Source organism: Homarus americanus, unplaced genomic scaffold (assembly GCF_018991925.1).
Source record: "Homarus americanus isolate GMGI-L3 unplaced genomic scaffold, GMGI_Hamer_2.0 scaffold19824, whole genome shotgun sequence".
Taxonomy (NCBI): Eukaryota; Metazoa; Arthropoda; class Malacostraca; order Decapoda; family Nephropidae; genus Homarus; species Homarus americanus.
Window position 1 is genome coordinate 799,809 of NW_024746380.1, and position 21,022 is coordinate 820,830.

A 21,022-nucleotide genomic window follows, 5' to 3' on the forward strand; every position below is an offset into this window, starting at 1 on the left:
ACAGTGAGCTTCAGTGTTCATCCTATCGGCTTCATTTTGCTCTTCACCTCATCACAACCACTGGACTTAGTTATATCAAATGTTAAATATATAATCTTCGACATAAATCTTATTTATATATCTTTTAATTACTTTCCTGATAACCTGGTGTTTTCCTGAGCTGTCAGATGTAACGAAAATACTTCCATTTTCATTCCTAGAAGAAATTTAAGAGAAAAAGACCCTAACAGTGTTTATGGCACTTGTCAGACCACATGGACACAATTAGTTACAGCCTCAAAGAATAACATGTAAAGGCCTCAACAACAGGATAGGAGTGTAAGAAAAAGACAGACAGTTTGGCTGTTGAAGTGTGGGGGTGAGGTTCCTGTGTGTGGCCTGGCGATACTGAAGGATCGGTAACGTGTACCTAATGTTTGCTCTTTAGTTTTGCGGGTGAATAGTGAGCTCCAATTTACCCCACAATATCTAGTTAGAAAAAGGATGAACGCAGGTTATATCACCACCACTATCACTACGACACACCACTACCACACACCACTACCACACACCACCACTATCACTACCACACACCACCACTATCACTACCACACACCACCACTATCACTACCACACACCACCACCACTACCACACACCACTACCACACACCACTACCACACACCACCACTATCACTACCACACACCACCACCACTACCACACACCACTACCACACACCACCACTTCCACTACCACACACCACTACCACTACCACACACCACTACCACACACCACCACTATCACTACCACACACCACTACCACTACCACACACCACTACCACTACCACACACCACTACCACACACCACCACCATCACCTCACGCTCGACCTCGACGTCTTGGCTGACTGCTGAGATAAATTATCCCACATAATTCCCTCCCTGTCTTCTTGCCAGTCAGGAGAGATAAAGAATACTGGATAGTGTGTTCGTGTTGGTGGTGTGACGATGGTGTGATGGTGGTGTGACGATGGTGTGTTGGTGGTGTGACGATGGTGTGTTGGTGGTGTGACGGTGGAGTGATGGTAGCGTGACGGTAGTGTGTTGGTGATGTGACGGTGATGTCCTTGTGTTGGTGGTGTGACATTGGTGTGATGGTGGTGTGACGATAGTATGTTGGTGGTGTTGGCGTGACAGTGGTGTGTTGGTGTTGGTGGTGTTGGTGGCGTGACAGTGGTGTGTTGGTGCTGGGGGGAAAAGGGTATAGGTGGTGTTACTGATGGAGGGTTGAACGGGATCGTGTTACGTTCCAAGTTTGATCACCATTTTGTGACTTTCCGTGATCTGGTAGCGAGGGAGGAGGTCATGGCTGAAGAGGGAACAAGGATGTGTTTACTTATATTAATTCTCAAGAGGTGAAAGAAATCATCGACCAGCATACTGTTTATATACTTGCATCACTTCTACCCACCTGCTTTCACCGTCCCACCTCGGCAAACTAGGCGTGACGAGTCGTAAACGTTGGTAGGGAATAAGAATCGTAAATATTATGTTATTCTGTGGAATTGGAAACGCCTTTATGAAGTTTCGGAATGGGAGATCTACACAGGACCTCTCTGGCTAGGTGGGCGGTGCTTCAAAGCAGCAAGCAGTGTGGCTGAGGTCTACCACTCCCCTTGGAAGTCAACAAACCTGCCAGGATCCTGCTGGTTTAACCTACTTATCCTCAAGACAAACAAGGAGGAAAGCAGCCAGTGGTCGCAATGGCATCACCGCGACCTTTCCCAGCTGTATCAGAGAGCAGGAGTGACAGCGTTTTGATAATGGTACCAGATATTCTGGGGTTAGTCTTTGAAGAAGAGTTTATAAAATGCGATCAGTATCGTCCGTTTGTTACGCCTTTCATTCTTTTATTTGAGCAAAAAAGAAAAGATTTCGCCATTAAAACTGTTGTCAGACGATTTTGGAATTAATGTACTCTTATTAAGTTTAGTTGTATTTATCAAAAGACAACAAGAGGGAAATGGATGGATGATAACATAAACGCCGTGAATAAAAATTAAATAAAAAATTAATAACAGTGGAGTGCCGCTAGCCTAAGGGTGACCAGTTTCATGACCAGCTTCAAGACCAGCTTCAAGACCAGCTTAAGTCAGGCCGAGGTAAACCATTCATCATAAACATACAGAAGAGACACAGGAGACAAAACTCAGTCCGCCATTCTTGACCGAGCACTCCAATAGGCTCGCGTAACACACCTTCACTATCAACACGTCTCTGATGATATTGTACAATTATGTGTTACTTAATGGCAGAAGTGTCGTAACTTGTCGATGGAGATAACTATTCGTATGATGACGTGATAAGACACCGCCATCAAAACACGTTATCAGGTTACAGTTGCTTATTATTGATGTGATGTGGCCACCTACACACTGAACGTCTGTCATCTCCTCCCTAGCACTCCCAGACAACATGACTGAAACTTTCCACAGTATATAGCGAAGGTGGATATGTTGTTTATGAAGGTGGTCATGATCTAGACTAACCTACTTTTACCTAAACCAATTCTGATATAGTTTAGCATATTATGATGCTAAACGACGTCTTAAATATAAAACATTTTCCCCGTACATGAACTAATATCCATTATTTAATAGCAATAAAGAAATAACTTATTTCTCATTGGCATAAACGTCAAGTGTGTTATATATGTTTATAGAAAAATATAACTTTTAAGAGATAGCCTTTACTAAGTTCATAACCAGGATGTTGGGGGATCTTCAAGAACTTGACTACCGGTAAACATGTGTCAATTACCAGGTTGTCCAGGTAATGGTGAGAGCGTGGGGGTAGTATTGACGTCTTCACCTTAACTCAAAGGGTCTTCGTCACCGCGTGTTGAAAGTAAAACCATAATTGATAGTCGCTACAATAACTACGGTGGTGACACTAACATAGACTTATTAGTTGTTCTTGTACTGTGGGTCTGGCAGGTAAAATATTAGCCACCAAAGAGTATTAGTTATCGAGGACAGTAATTTGCATAAAACTAAGGGTAATATTAGCCTTCGAGAACAATAATTTACAACAAACTAAGATTAATATTAGTTATCGAGGACAGTAATTTGTATAAAACTAAGGGTAATATTAGCCTTCGAGAACAGTAATTTACAACAAACTATGAGTAATATTGCGGATGAGCGTCACTAGACTTACTAACGACAGGACCAGCAGAGTTGCCAAATTTCACAGTTGTGTCACAAGTTTAATAATTAATGTTGGCAGGTGGAGCAGCTGCTGTGGTCCTTCATTCTCTCTCCTTCCCTCCTTCCTCCCTCTCTCTCTCTCTTTCCCTCATTTCCTCCAACATTCTCACCGTCCCTCTTATTCCTCTTCTCCTCCCCACCTCCCGCACTGTGACAGGCGACTCGGCTATGCATCACCAGCGTCTCCCCCTCAACGATGACACGGAAGGTAGTGTGCGACGATGATGGTAATTATACGCGATATGTCTTCATAAAATCGTTCAGTTACATAATGTAATTAAATATTCAGATAGTTGAGCCATATGTCAGAAAGGCACACACGCACGCACGCACGCACATATGTATTGGTACCTACAACCTGTGTTTGAGTCATCTTTTCCAACAACATTTTGCCAACTCACATATACTCTTGCCATCTTGTGTTCAGTTTTCCATTTCCACGTTATATTCTCAAGAAAAATCATCTTCTATATATTGTGTTAATCTCTATGTTAAAGTTTTCTATACACAGCCTACAAACGCGATCTCATCTCACCTGTATTCTAATAATACTCTCCGAGACATAAGTTCAACTTTTAAGCATTATACCTCAAGCTTTAGTATAATTAACTCAGATATTCTCTTTGGATCACCGAAAGATTAGCTTCCTTCCCCCAGCTAATTACACCTTGTGATTTACCATGTCTACTGTTATTATCCCTTCGTGTTATTATTATAGATTATTGCCCTTTCATGTTATCATTGCCCTTTTCTCTTATAGCTATTTGCTGTTCTTGCCCTTTTCATTTATCACTATCATCTTTTATTCCTGTTTGTTATTACTGTTTGCTGTTATTTCCCTTTGTTATTGTTATTCCAGAATGTTATTAATTTTGTGTTCTTTTATAATTGATTTTGTTTGTAATTTTGTACCTAATTCTGTCATCAGGTGGCATGATCGCACTCATTCTGCCTCACGCGTCATTTTCACCTCATATTCCTAAGAACATTATTTCATATCCTCACAAGACCCTCATCACACCTCCCTCAGTCACTCATCCTTAACCTACAATTTTTTTTTTGGTAGGAATTTAATATCCACCGCCTGCTATTTGACGATGGTCCCAATATTTCGCGTTCTTGTTTCACCCGCATGCAGAAAACTTTACCACGCAAATCGTCAGCCACTTCATCAGCTACTTTGTCATTCATTTCCTTATCCACTTTATCAGTTACTTCGAGAGTTAACCACTTCATCAGCTACTTCGTCAGCCACTTTGTCAGTCATTCCGTCAGCCACTTTTTCGTCCATTTCGTCAACAACTTCATCAGCCATTTCGTCAACTTTGTGTTCACTGTTTTTCTGCTCTTTCGTAAGACTCGGAAGTTCTCCGGTACACACACTCGTTCTGCCATATTTCACATCCATATAAATCCTTGTTCTAAGACACATATTAATTCCACCTCTTGAGTTCTCTCTCAAGTTTATTTATCTTTTGTGTCTCAACAAACTTCTATGTATGTCTCTTGATTTTTAATTGTTGATAATAATTAATTTATTTACTTACCTAGAATACACGCTTAAAGACCTTAGTTGTTGAGGCTCAACAATACATTATAACATCAACATCCTGACCTCAAGAATATGATATTATTAGTTGAAGTTTTTATTTAGCGATATGAGTACGAGAGGTGAAATACAAATTTCTTGGAGGATCGAGGTTAGTGATAAGAGAAATCCACATATGAGAATTCCAGATATTTAGGTCAGATAAAGATGATATTCTATGTATAAAGATTTACTAGAGCAGCAAGAGAAAATTTGGAAATTTATCTAATAAGTAAAATTTATTACTTTGCCAATATGATTAGGAATGGAGAGATACTGAAGCATACTGAAGCAGTGATGAACAGTATCATTATTCGGTGCAGGGAGAGACAGAGAATATGATATTTGAATAAAATTAAAAGTTGTGATCTCTGGAGACATAAAATCTGGGGTGATTGGTAAAGATAACCCGAGCAAGTTTGGAGAAAAGGACCAGGGTCGCCAACCCTCAGACATAAGGATGGCACCTTGACTGATTTGTTGAATGGTATCAGTCAGGTGAAAAGGTTGGATCTGTTAAGTTGTGCCTTCCTCTCATCTTTATAATATCAAAGTAAGCGTTAAATATACCTTTCTACGTCATGTAATTCTGCTGTTGACATTAACTCGCTCCTGGTCGGTTGTTCTTCTTAGACTGCAGGTTTTATAGTATGTTGGGAGTGTTGGTTCTATGTCTTTTTGTGCTTCAAAACCTACTGTAAAGTTATTTAATTAAGCGAGTTCAGTAGTCTAGGTCAATACAAACACAAGCCATAAATAATTAATAGTCAAGAGAGATACGTTCCTCTGGCTGACTGAGGAGGTCAGTGGTCGTCACACAAGCTTGGTGTTCAACCTAAGTTTCTGTCATAAGAGCGTGTTCTGTTTCCTAAGTTTGTATTTTACGTTATTGTAAGTCTTACTAAGTATTAAGGTTGTCTATTCTACTTGGGCCGTTCCGTTCGAACAGGCCAGTTAATAACACAACCACCACATTCAGCTATTAGTAACCACGCCCACCAACATGACCACCCGTTTTCGCCGTCTGATTTCTCAGTTCTCGGCAAGAGCGACTGTGATACAGACCTTCTCATTATGGAGGCATTACACCGGTGTAAAGAAAACCCATCGCTTTGTGATATGGCCTCTAGTGAATTGTAGTGTTTCTCGCACTAAGGCTCGTCTGAATTAAGGTAATACCCCCTGTATATTTTATTTCACATTTTTTTATTCCTCATTTTAGCTTTGTATGAAGGTCTCTCGTCATTTTTATCGGTTTTAAATTGGATTGCTCTTTTTTTAAATTTATCGAAGGTAAATTTTCGTATAATGTTATGTTTTTATTGTATATCACCTGTATTTTTAAAACTTTTTCAAAACTTTCGTTTTCTACTTTGATGATGGAAAATGATTATTTCCGAAACGTTAGCGATTAAAAGAGGCCTAACTTAGTCAAGATGTTTGTGTTTTCCCTGGTTCTCCTCTTCGTTATATATATATATATATATATATATATATATATATATATATATATATATATATATATATATATATATATATATATATATATATATATATATATATATATATATATATGTATATATATAAGGATTAAATAGATTTCGTAGATTATAAAATGGTTAATTAATCCACTCTCACTGGTTCCAAAACCTTTGAATTAGTTACCGACGATTTTACAGCGATCAGCCATTGCTTTAGCCTGGAGATTAACTCAGATTAACGTCATGTGTTGCAAAACATTTCACATGATGCACAAATAATATCACTGGCAGAGGACAGAATCATATATATAAATATATTTATAAGGAAAGTTAACCGAAACCAACCACCAAGTGATAATACAATGTGGTAATTGACTCTCTGAAGTACTTGTGTAGCGGTCACCATCTTACAAAACATCGTAATATATTAAGTGAGAAAATGACTGCTTCAGACTTATCTCTGTAGGGTCTATAAATTAAGAGGAATATTAAACATCAACTTTACCTTCAACAATAGGCTAAACATACTAGTGTGGCGCTATAACATAAACATAACATACTGTACACTAAGAGAGATTAGGCTCTCGATTGGCTCAGCCATGTCAATATTGTTATTACTGTTGATTCTGTATCTGTATTTTTCTGGCTATATAAACTTTCAATTCAATTCAATTCCTTCTAATTCAACACATAATTAAATAATTTGTCTGAACTACTATAGTCTGATTTATATATTGTGCCACAGTTTTCGGATTGCCCAAAATAGGAATTCGCAACACTGCAAAAATCCTGCATCAACTGTATGAAAATTGCAAAATTATTTTATTTACGATTATTCTTTAGAATTTTCAAGTTTCATTCTTACATAAGTTTTTTTTACTCATCAGGAGGATCGTCTTTACCTTACACCTTGTGGTCATTATACGTTGATGTTACGTTATATTACTGTCCTTCAACAACTTAAGTCTGTAAGCATTATTTCAGGTTAGGAAATACACTCATCAATAATTAAGAAACAAAAGTGATATATCCTTGTGGTTACTCAATAGATGTGTTCTTCCCATACATTCATACAACAATAAGTTTTATCATACATTTGTGGAATTGTTGTAGATTTTTGCAAACAGTATTTTTTTTCCATATTGTCTCGTTCATTTGCAGGAGGATCAACTCTTATATCTTTTGGCTGCCAAGCGTCTTCTTCTCTCTGAAATTTATATTCAAAACATTTGCTAATTCTTACAGAATCTTAAACAAAACGATGAATATGAAGTCTTGGGAATATCAACAGGCGATTCAAGACCCAAGACGGGATTTAAGTATCGTTTGGCCTTCAGCAAGGTATCCCCTACTGACACACACAAACATGCTGCACTAGTTCTGATGTTTCCCCAGTGTGCTGGAAACTCAATTAAATAAATACATAAATGAATAGGATGATAAAAAATGTGTATCGCGGGATATTTCATGGAAATCCATTTGGCTGTGATGGCACAAAAATTTGTCTTGCATTTTGGACTTTTCACTGATGGTATATAGTTAATTGGAGTGAAAGTTCCAGTATTGACGTTTACTGTACAAGTAAATAGAAATGTCTCTCCATCATTTTAACGAGAATATATATATGTATATATATATATATATATATATATATATATATATATATATATATATATATATATATATATATATATATATATATATATATATATATACGGGGTATATGTCTTCCCTTTTTCGTGAGGAATATTTTCTGATCAAATGTGGTAATCTATGACCATTTTCTTCTGAGTCTCTGAAGCAACAGATAACATCCATCCATACATACATACATCCATCCATACATACATACATACATACATACATACATACATACATACATACATACATACATACATACATAACGACGTCAAGTTTAGTAACAGACAAATACACTGGTGACAGAGAATCAATAGGACTCGTAATCATAGGAAAACAAGAACTTTGGAGGCCAAGTACCGGTCTTCTGTTTTCACTCAACACACTAAAAGTGGACGTCAAGTCCCATAAGCATGACTGCCCGTTAGGGGTGATGTGGATACAGCACACTGTATACTAAGCCCTCGGTGCACAACTAAGTAGCGTGGTCAGCACTTCACTCATTCACCTTCGCATCTCCCAAACCTTGTAAAATTAGGTAGCCATTTACAGCTGGGTGGACTGTGGGCTCCCTGATATCGAGCTAATGATCCTTGGGACAGAGAGCGAGCGCTGTAGCCTCTCAGCCACCACACATTCTTCACGCACTGAAAAAGTCCCAGTAAACTCTTCCGTCAACACAGGCTCTCCCTAACCCTTTTACCGACCTTCTGCACCTCTTACAGATTTCAAAGTCTATCAACAAAACTCAAATCCCATTTTTTTGTTCAATGTTTCACATAGCCCAGGAGCCCCGGAGAAAGTTTTAATTGATAGGAAAGCTTACAGCTGCAGGAAAATGATAAAAGTGAAAGTGGTCGTTAAGAGAGTGTAGTAAGACTATCAGTGAAGCGGTACTTAATAAAGACAGTAACTTCCCTGAATATCATGGCGAAATTTGATTGAAAACATGGACTGTCATTATGTCACCTTCTGTGCTGGTATAGGCTGGGAGTTTGTCACCTCAAAACTCACCAACCTAGGTGACAAACTTAATAAATCATATCACTATCATAGCTGAGTGATCGTCATACTCAATTACGAGTGACAGCAAAGTAGTAGTAGTAGGTTGCGAAGGGACCTGTAGGTGTTGTGGTCATTAAGTTAAAACGCGCTGTCTCGCTGTTGCACAAGTCTTTTGATCCGAGGTGTGATCTACGGCACGTCAGCTGGGTGTGATCTGACGAACTTCTCGGAGAAGAAGTGATGGTGAGCTTTCGTGGTGGTGTTTCTCATAACGTGTTTGACTATATCGAGGAATGTACAAACTCTGACACTGCCATTAAAACACGTCACAATCTTATGTGAAAGCTTCAAATGAAATATTCGCTCGCTACCTACTGCATCCAGATATATACAGTATTTAATTATCTCTCTCGGTACATGTTATAATATGTCGTATTAAAAGAAACTTATCTTTCTTCAAATTTATGTAACATTTGATATTCCAGGTCAGTAAATACGCTTCTCAAAAAGTAAAAATTAAGACGGACCCATCTGTTCATTGACTATTGAGACAGGGAGGAGGCACCACTGCTCCCAAGGTAGAGTCACAGCAAATGAAAGAGAAGTAGAACGTGTGATCTGAAAACTCTCCTCCAGCCTACAGTATTTCACCTTCAGATTAATCACCCTATCTCTAACCTAACCTAACCCAACCCTAAGCAGCGTTAGATTGTTTAATCATCAGTTGAAATAAGCCGCGGGGGGGGGGGAGGGAAATCTTCAGACGATCTAAGATTACGAAATATCTTCCATAATACATTTTTTAAACTCTGTGTTTAATGTCGATAAAGGTCAACCAATTTCCTTCATTGTTTACCTTGGAAAGTAAAACCAACTGATATTTACTGACTATTTTTCTAAATAAAACTTATCTTTTCAAGAAAAACATAAACCATTCTCAAAGGTAATCCACATATGCGTGTTTATTTACTTGGCGGAATATTCGAGGTCTCGAAACTGCGTCCTCCTCTAAAGGTCTTGTTAGAACGATGGATAAATGCCATAATCACTGAATATAATAATTATATTTATTTTTTCATTCACTACAAACCGGCCGTCAGTCTCGCCCCCATTAGGCCAGGTTTAAGCGTCTTACACATGCCGAGAAAGTTAACACACACACACACACCCATCCACCCACCCCCTATCCGGCAGATATTGTCCATGTGCCCACAGCACACAGCTCACGGCAGGACTCCCACAGCACACAGCTCACGGCAGGACTCCCACAGCTCACGGCAGGATTCCCACAGCACACAGCTCACGGCAGGACTCCCATAGCACACGGCTCACGGCAGTACTCCCACAGCACACAGCTCACGGCAGGACTCCCACAGCACACATAGCTCACGGCCAGCCAGGAGTCCGACTGCTGGGGTGATGGTTCGCGGCTGCTAGCTCACCTCAGTCGCAACACCTCGTAGTCCCGACTCATTGACCAGTCCCGTTATGACGCACTGTGGCGTTGATTGACGTCAATAATTGCTGCTTGAACCAGCCAACGAGTCCTTAGCCAGCTGGTCCATAGTCATGGCATGACAGTCATCTCTTCTGCCTATTCTGCCGTTGGGGTCTTACTGGAGCTCTGTAGACATGTTTGCCTTATGCGGGGCTCCACCTCAGATTTTTCATTCGGTGTTTACTTCTGTAGCCTTATACCTACCAAGGTTAATCTGCAAAGCAGTGGGGCAGTGGTTAGTAGGTGCCAGGACATGTCCACATGACGGTGGGCCTATGCGACGTCCCTCTGGGGCCCACTGCTGCTCCAAGATACCCTGCTGGTTTAACCTGTGGCTGCAAGGCACCCAGTTAACGCGTGTTGCTTCAATGAGGCATAGCAGGAGTCTAGATGGCGAAGAGGAAGTGTACAAGGGCTGGCCAGCGGTGGTAGCTGAAATCGAGGGGAAGCAAGCAGTGGCTGCACCTTAACACTAACATCATGCTGCCACACTAGATGCATCACACCAACCTGTGCAAGCACCCACACACACACACACACACACATATACACACACACACACGTAAGTAATTTTTAGCTAATTGCATTTATGTTATCACAGCCTGTATTTACCCTAACTCTGCAATCTATTTTGGGGGGCAGTGTTGCGGATCTTAAAGTGTTTGCAGGGGCAAGTTCTCCAACTTTCGGGGTCCGAATTCCAATAATATTATAGCGAGGCCAACCAACACCAAAAGCAGCGGAAATATATTTGAAAAATCGGATTTGGCCGACTCTCCTCGAGATGGCTTTGCGTGGAACCTCTAGTAAGTTTAATAAACGACCCATTGCCTGTCTAGAACTGGAGTAATAAACTTCTACACTCCTTCACTACCTTGAAAGTTTTCAGGTTTATTTTGTACTGTGAGAGTAGTTGCTACTTTCTGGTTGTAGATTCTCATTATAAGCATCTTGCCTCTTATAGACTCCAGATAATGTCTTCACACATCTGCCGAGTTCAACCAGTATATATTCTAACACCATTTAATATTATTGTGTTTAAAAATCTGTCATGCATTATAGGGATAATCGCCTAATTAAACTCGTTGTGAATTGTGATAATGCGTATGGCTTAACAACACTTAATGATGTTCCACAAGAAAGAGTCACACATTACAGTAATTAACACTGACTAGTCCTGTGGTGAGTGACATTGTTCATCAGCGCAAGAAGTATTGGTGGACAAAACCGCATAAAATAGCTCTTATCACTATGACTATAATTGATACCGACCAGCACATCTGAGGGGAACGTTGCATAGCTCGTGTTGTGTGTCACTGACGAGTCCAGCAACAAGTGGCCATTAAATCAAATATATTAAGGTATATTTTTTCTGTGTAACATGTTGTCCAATTCCTCGGGTTCACTCGTTCCTGCCTCACGACTGACCCCTGACATTATGAGTGATATTACCGTATGTGATGAGTAGAATTTATTTTGTTAATTTTCCTTATTTAGAAAAATTACGAGGATACTAGCCAAAACAGTCCCGTAAAGCCCTGTTGACTCGGGGTTCACACAGGGACCTAGTGACTCATGGTACTCAACTGGTACCTGGTGACTACGGGTATACAACAGAAACCTGGCGAGTCGTAGTGATGTAGAATTTATTTGTCCCGGTGACCTGATATTTTTAGCACCAACTTTATCAATTTATTCTCGTGTTGACATCATGCATTACTGAGATATGTCACTGGCAGAGAGACGGACAAACAGACAAGTAGGTGGTGAGGTCACGCTAAATATTTATTCCATATGTGGCGTGACGAGAGTAAATGCAGATCTGTAATGGGAGTTTTGTGGCGACTGAATGAAAGAAATCCATAGTTGGTCAAAAGTCGAATCGTTCCTGCCGCCGTGCAGGTTAATGAATTAAACATGGGGATAGGGACGACCTAGGTGTCATTTTTTAAACGCATTTTATAATGTTTAATGGGATTTATTAATATTGTTACATATATAACCGTGTGGGTGTGGGTGTGGGTGTGGTGTGGGTGTGGGTGTGGTTGTGGGTGTGGTGTGGAGACAGATAGAAGTTACACGTAATACATTATCTCTCACATTCACAACATAATCAAACAAAATAAGATTAGTGGAAATTGCTCTGCCAGAAGTAGGCTCAGCTTAAATGTTAAGTCTCACTCTCTCACCTGGCGAGCCACCTTTCCTAATTAATCATTCTACCTGAGGCCAAATTAATCAACGAAATGAATTTGTTTGCGTATGAGTACAGCGGAGTATTTCTAGAGATCAAAAAGTTTCTGGTCTATAAGTTATTTTAGATCAGTCAAAATGGAATAAGAAAATGAATTGGTAAGTTCAAGGCGTTTATAGATTAATTTCTTATCATAATTTCATTTTCGATTTTAATGTTAAAAAAAATACTGAGAATTTCCTGTGCATCGAATCCATCCATTAAGCTTTCATGAACTTAATTCTGGGTTATTTAATACTTAATCCCTTATATAGCCTAATAACTTAGGGTGTCAGGTAGTAGGCAGCTATCAAACAGGGAGGTACTACCGCCTGGGAAGATATTGGAAGCATAATGTGTTGTCTAATGGTAGATCCTGCTGCCATATGTGACCAAGTCCCAGGTTGATGATCTGACTTTCTGCCTCATTTACACACAATTGCAGGGTCTCAATTGTTTCTCTTACTATTGACAAGACAACATACATATATTGTTTCTCACTCTTGATTTTTTTATTTGTGGGTCTCAATTATTATTTTTATGATTATTATTATATTATATTTTCGTCCACCAGGTTTTGATGTGGGTCATAAAATGACCTGTGCCCGGGTGGGCTAATGACCGTAAAACATGTGATGGACTGGAGGAGTGGGATTCGTCGTGTCCCTCCATGTACATTAGACCCTGCACACTCAGCAGTACACTATCAGTTGGTGGTGACACCCTTGGATGAGCTGTCACCCCGCAAGGTAATATAACTCACTAATTAATGACTGTTATGCCTCAAGAGACCAACAGCTGCCTGGTCACTCTCCAAACATCGGATATATCATATTAGGAAAAAGTAGATCAGATTCATGCAGAATGAAGTATGTTATAATACTCTCCTTGGCCTTGAAGCACTACACCACCACAACTCTCCACGTCCGTGAAGACAGACGATACGGGTCTCATCTGACCACCACCAAAGTTGATATGTATGGGGTGTGGTGGTGAGGATGGGGTGTGGTGGTGAGGATGGGGTGTGGTGGTGAGGATGGGGTGTGGTGGTGAGGATGGGGTGTGGTGGTGAGGATGGGGTGTGTGGGGTGAGGATGGGGTGTGGTGGTGAGGATGGGGTGTGGTGGGTGGGAGGATGGGGTGTGGTGGGAGGATGGGGTGGGTGGTGAGGATGGGGTGGTGGTGGTGGAGGATGGGGTGTGGTGGTGAGGGATGGGGTGGGTGTGGGGTGTGGTGGTGAGGATGGGGTGTGAGGATGGGGTGTGGTGGTGAGGATGGGGTGTGGTGGGGTGAGGATGGGGTGTGGTGGTGAGGATGGGGTGTGGTGAGAGGTGGTGTGGTGGGATGGGGGTGGTGGGATGGGGTGTGGTGGTGAGGATGGGGTGTGGTGGTGGGGATGGGGTGTGGGTGGTGAGGATGGGGTGTGGTGGTGGGATGGGGGTGTGGTGGTGAGGATGGGGTGGTGGGGTGGTGGGGTGTGGTGGTGAGGATGGGGTGTGGTGGTGGGATGGGGTGTGGTGGTGAGGATGGGGTGTGTGGTGAGGATGGGGTGTGGTGGTGAGGATGGGGTGTGGTGGTGGGAGGGGATGGGGTGGTGTGGTGGGGATGGGGGTGTGGTGGTGGGATGGGGTGTGGTGGTGAGGATGGGGTGTGGTGGTGGGATGGGGTGTGGTGGTGAGGATGGGGTGTGGTGGTGAGGATGGGGTGTGGTGGTGAGGGTGGGGTGGGATGGGGTGGGTGTGTGGATGGGGTGTGGTGGTGAGGGATGGGGTGTGGTGGTGAGGATAGGGTGTGGTGGTGTGGGGTGTGGGGTGTGGGGGTGGTGAGGATGAGGATGGGGGTGTGTGGTGGTGGGGGGTGGTGAGGGATGGGGTGGGTGGGGTGGTGGTGAGGATGGGGTGTGGTGGTGAGGATGGGGTGTGGTGGAGGATGGGATGGGGTGTGGTGGTGAGGATGGGTGTGGTGGTGAGGATGGGGTGTGGTGGTGAGGATGAGGGGGTGTGGTGGTGAGGATGGGGTGTGGTGGTGAGGATGGGGGTGTGGTGGTGAGGATGGGGTGTGGTGGTGAAGATGGGGTGTGGTGGTGAGGATGGGGTGTGAGAGTGCCATCCCTCTGGGACAGCTGGGGCGCGGAGCTGGAAATCACGAGCCGGGAACGTCATCCTAAAAAGTGGGGAATGGTGTCACCTGGTGGAGACATGTGCTTCTGGAATTTTGGAATGGGAATGAAGTCTTGAATTCGTAGAGGGCTCCTCCGAGGAATACTTTCCTCCACGAGATGCGGTCTGATAATTCAATGACAATCAAAGATAACAGTGGTTGCCCGTGCTGGTGAACATGTTGTCTTGATACACATTCACAGAGTAGTTATAAATGGCAGTGTATTCCAACAGTCTACAGTTATGGTACGTCATAATGATGCCCTGGAGGAGGTCTGTGTGTGTGTGTGTGTGTGTGTGTGTGTAAATTTATCATTATTATTATTATTATTATTATTATTATTATTATTATTATTATTATTATTATTATTATTATTATTACATAAAAACATGATGAAAAATTTGTAAGCAGTAGTGAGTAAAAATGGTTCCCACAGCCCATATAACAAACAAGTATGTAATCAAATTATCGCTCATTTCTCTGTCGTTATCATTGAGCTCGCCGGAGTCTGACCGTATTGGTCCAATCTTTTCTCGTGTTTTAGTTTGATACATTTGGTAGAATCCTTCGGGGTTTGTCTTCGCCTCCCTTGCTATCCTTACCTCATTATTCCTCTTTGCTTTCCTTATCTCGGTTTTAACCCTACTCGCCAATACCCTATAATAGTCCCGGAGGTAAATTTCGCCACGATTTATCCTTCTACCTATAGCCTTCCTTTGGCCAGAAAAAATTCTTCTTTACCGAAACTTGATTCATATGTTTTCTTGTGTGTGTTGAAGATAACATGCAGAAGGTTTCAGATGTTACGATACCATGAAAAATTAATAATGAATCTCTATAAGTAGAGACCATGAAAAGTGTTAAAATTGTAGGCAGAATCTATAGACCGGTTATAAATATAAAAGAATAACACCAGTACCTTCAATAACTATAGCCTTCAGATGTTTCACCTGTTATTACTTCTTATGGGTCGTGGTGTCAGGCATTTATGATGTACTGAGTTCTTGTCCATATTGTGTGCTGACTCGGTGAACATTACCTCCGCTGCTGTGTGGGAATTGATTTTCACTTAATTCTCTCCCATTAGCCCCTTTATACCCAGGTTGTGTGTGTTCTCTGTACCTTAGCTATGATGAGTTTCTGATGACTCGCATCTACCTACTTCACCTCCACCTGTTGCCTTACTATGATAAAGTACGTGCTCCCGTCTCTTCTGACTTTGTAAGTTAATGAGTCTTTGCTGACATTCATGATTCCCTTTTTTATTAGTCGTTATTTTTGCCTGTTATCAAGTCACTCTTTACTATCTGTTTCGTAACTTAATACAACATCCTTCAGATAAATTGTAATGAGCTTATGTTGCCGAGATTACTCAGTGCCTCGTGACCTGCCCTCGCGACCCGCATATTGATCCGCCTATTATGGTCCTCCCTGCCGGATGTAATTAAATGATTATTCGTCAGAGCAGGAACTTGCCTCCGTGCACCACCACCATGGTACCACGCCTTCACCTGTGAGGGTCAGGAAGATGCTGGTGGTCGGCTGTAACACCGCTCATATGTGTCGATTTCCTGAAGTGCATAACGCAGCAAGTGCAAATACAATAATGTGAGATCTAATGCATTAAAGTTTACCCTTACATTTAATAAATTGGATAACCGTAAAAATTACATCATAATGACTTCACCGAAAAGTAAACTAATGATGCTTGATTATTTAATTACGTTATAGGTCATTAGTTATTATATTAAATGTTATTATTATATGTATATGAATTTCTCACGCTGACGATGTGGTGTGAGTTGGTGACCTGTCTTCAACGTCCGCAGTACAAAGACCTAATGAGTTTAGAATTAGTATATACATTACCCATAATGACTCCTATACCAGCTAGGTGTTTTAGGCCAAAAGGTCAACAAACTACAAGCTTCGAAAAGATACCACAAGGAGTAAGCTGGTGGTAGGCCGAATTATATCTTGTTTATATGGCATTTGAGAGTTGTATTACATTAACGATTGGTACTTATTTTCATTATTATTATTATTATTATTATTATTATTATTGTTTACTCTATCACAACCTGTGCTCGAAGTTTGATCACTTCAATGTAAGTTTTTCTGCTTCGGGTGAAACTATATCAAACGTATGCAGGAGTTTGAGTAACTTGCGATCCCCTGAGAGCCTTTCATCTTGTACAGTGATGGTCTTGTAATAGTTAAATGTCAGTCTCTTATTTTCTTCACTTCCTCTCCCAAAGGCTTAGTAGTCACTCTGGCCCGTGTTGTTATTTTGTTCTCTTTTTTGTGTTTGTTTTTCTTATTTTCTTTTATTTTAGTCGCACCAACAACCCATGAAATTAATTGTGTTTGGTCAATGTTGTTGGAGTGTGTTTCTGAAAAGCATGAGTATGACACAGTGTTTTACAAGGCCTCCAAATGATGCCCACAAGTAATGCAGTAAAATACATATTCAGAATATATTTTGTGTGATATTAAGGCTCGGATGTCATAAGAACTCAGTTAGTATGAAGACTCAGGTGGTATAAAAGAGTTAGGTGGTTTAAAGACTCAGGTAATATAAAGACTCAGTTGGTAACAAGATTTATATAAAAGTTATAACGGGGGCCGCAACAGGTGGTGAAGCAATTAGAGGTGAGCCATCAAAGACTCATCAACACACAAGAGGTCATCAACCACCTACACTTACACCATCACTACCACCCTCCTACACCACCACCACCACCCTCCTACACCCTCACTACCACCCTAAACCACCATCACCCTCCTACACCACCACCACTCCCCTACACCACCACTACCACCCTCTTACACCACCACCACCACCACCACCCTACACCACAACCACTCCCTACACCACCACTACCACCCTCTTACACCACCACCACACACCACCCCTACACCACAACCACTCCTCCTACACCACCATCACCCCCCTACACCAACTTCCTCCTCCTACACCACCATCACCCCCCTACACCAACTTCCTCCTCCTACACCACCACCACCACCCTCCTACACCACCACCACCCTCCTACACCACCACCACCCTCCTACACCACCACCACCCTCCTACACCACCACCACCCTCCTACACCACCACCACCCTCATACACCACCACCACCATTCTCCTACAACACCACCACCACAACCCTCCTGCACCATCGCCACCCTTCTTCACCATCACCACCACCATCCTGCCTTGCTAGGGCACTACATTCTGGGGGACTAGGTTTAACTATTTGAAATTAATATTTAAGTTAAAATATGATTTGTATTTTCACACTTGCTAATAGGTTGCGTGTTTTTGTGTAGGTTGTGCCGAGTCATTACATTTCAAGTTTGTCCAAAAATGAACAATTTTTAAATTCTGGATTATATTTTCATTAGCCACGAAAATGCTACAACACGTCACTACTCAGAAGACAATGGTGCACCTGATATCCTCAAGTATATGATGCATCGCGTCCCAGAATCCTGTAGGGATATATGGCGATCCCAGCATTTCAGAAAACGTCAACAGGTGATAATGATGACAGCTGGCATATACCGTATCAATAAATCTTTACCACGTTCTATACAAGCAACTTATAAAGAACTAAATGGCAGTTACTTTCGCTGAACATAGAGTTAGAGACGTGAGCTGTCATAAGCCAACCTGTAAACACAGCGTATCATGAAAGCAGGCGGTGGTGTCGTATACCACAAGAGAGAGTGGTGTTGGCGGGACATGTCTCTGCATACCATGTACACACTACAGTACACCAACACCACTGTTGGGCAAGCAAAGCAGGAAAGGTAAGGTGGTAGATGAAATTGCAGACATAAAATTAGTTGAAATTTCTCTAAAAGAAAGCAAAATGTGGGAACACAAAGCCTGAGATGTTATTCGTTTTATTATTGACCATTGTATGAATACCTCTACTAGGTACATTGTCTGTATACTTTCACTATCTATACAGTATACGCGAATGTTGTATGCACACTATTCAAACTGTACACTTGCACTATGTACAGTACATTGTATACCTGAGCTATGTTCATACTGCATCAATGTGAACTTGTTTGATGGTTGTATTGATTAATATTTCATTGTATGTATGTATGTATGTACGTACATATGGCGGCCTGTGGTGTGATGGTTAGCATGCTCGTCTCGCAAGCGAACAAACCCGGGTTCGGTTCCCGGGCACGGTGAAACTAAGGTCCAGTTTCTTTGCGCCATTTGCTTCTGTCTACCCACAGGTAATTGGGAACCTGGATATTAAGCGATTTGCGGATCGTGTTCCGGGGTAATGGTTAGCGAGTGCATTTGGCGAGTTGTTCGGTCTTCTATGACTTTTTCTTAGCATAGGAATAGTGGTTGTTGTGTTGGCGACAGCTTTTACACCTTAAACAAATTCACACCTAGGTTGCCCTTAGGCCAGCCACCGTCGTACACGAAGGGCAACTATTTTATTCTAAAGCTCCAGAAATTACACTAAATTTAGCATAACTGCTCACATATAGAACATTTACTTTGAGGATAAAAGGTGACTAAACTGTCGTGTTTTTACTGGAGGGGTTTTGTAACTAAGTTAAGAAGTGGTCATTACCAGTATCGTTCAGGAACTATATGTCGTAACTTACAGAACAGTGTTAATGGTAATGAGCAAAAAGATAAAATAAATGCAATATAAATATGACAAAAATATAGTTAAAAACAGTAATGTAGTGAAGTAAAATAAGATAATGAGGAAGTAACTCAGCAGGGAGGTGGTTGGGCTCACTTAATGTTGGTCGTCAAGACCCAGAAGGTCTTGTCGGGGCAGGTGACCTTCGTGGACCCGGGCAGCTTGTCATCCACCCTCTTCATCATCTTTGCGGCGATCATTTCCCTTACGTGGACCTCTTTCATCCTGATCTTCCCCTCCATGCCGGGGGAAGTAAGCGTGCACCTGTGTGTGGACTCCTGCCCCAACACCGCCGCTACCACACTCATAAGAGCCAGGGACAACACTACAAACTTAAAGTTCATTGTAACAACTTTATCTTATTGTTTTGTTGAATTAGTAATTATTTGATTTTATCCAGATAAAACATAAGGTTTTTCTAAACATATTCAGTGTGAAAGGAGATGCATAAGGTCGGGTTATAAGATGTATACAACCTACACATCTGCCCAGTGGCACTTAATACTCCACTAGTGAACCGTTGTTCCGTCCGGCTTATATTCTAGCCAGTCTCGGTTAACGTTGAACATACATGCAAGATGAAGAATCCTCACACTGAAGTTATTTACATTCCTATCTCTCCTACCTAGTAATGGATGTTAGTAAGATGAGATGACTCCAGCAGCTTGCCTTTGGCAATGACAGGAATCACAGCCTTTGCAAATGTCATAATATTGGCCGTAAAACCAATACTGTAAAAAATAGATTTATGAAATTACCAACACGTGTTTCTTTGCACATTAATCGCATTGACCATAAATATTCAATAAAACTAACAAAATAATTATGAAGAGGGTGGCGAAAAGCAGTCAGTCGCTGCCTCTTCAAAGTTCAGTAATATTAGTTAGTTTTCCCGCCACCACACTCCTTCGGGCGCTGCAGTTAAAGGTCCTTCGCATTTAAAAATACTGTTTTCGACACGAGGATCCTCTTCAAGGGAAGATGTTATTTAATAATACGGGCTTGAGTCTCCTCGACTTTCCTGAGTGAAAACTGTGAAGACTAAAATTAAATCTGTATTATTGACGATACTATTCAAAAATATATTTTGCTTTCTACTAGGCATACAATGCATGCCTTGCATTCATTAAGAATATGCCACTGCTATAAGCAGCCCAACATATCGTACCGTATTGGCAATGAAATGGACAACTTCTTCGGTATTATTTACGGTAATAACCTACTCGGTTTAGCTCCATGCTGGTTCACTCACATTTATTATGGATATAGCTTTAAAAACATCAGGTGGTGGCATTTTATATATAGATAATGTATTAGAAATTTGAATTTTATTGCTCTCCCCAAAGTGTATTATCCACTTAAACTGCCTGCCATAAATATCGAGTTGTGGACAATACACGTTTTGTGTGTACTGCCTCATGTAGTGTGTAGGTACAGAGCAACACCTGGTAAAGAGGTAAACGATTTCATTAGGCAGGAAAC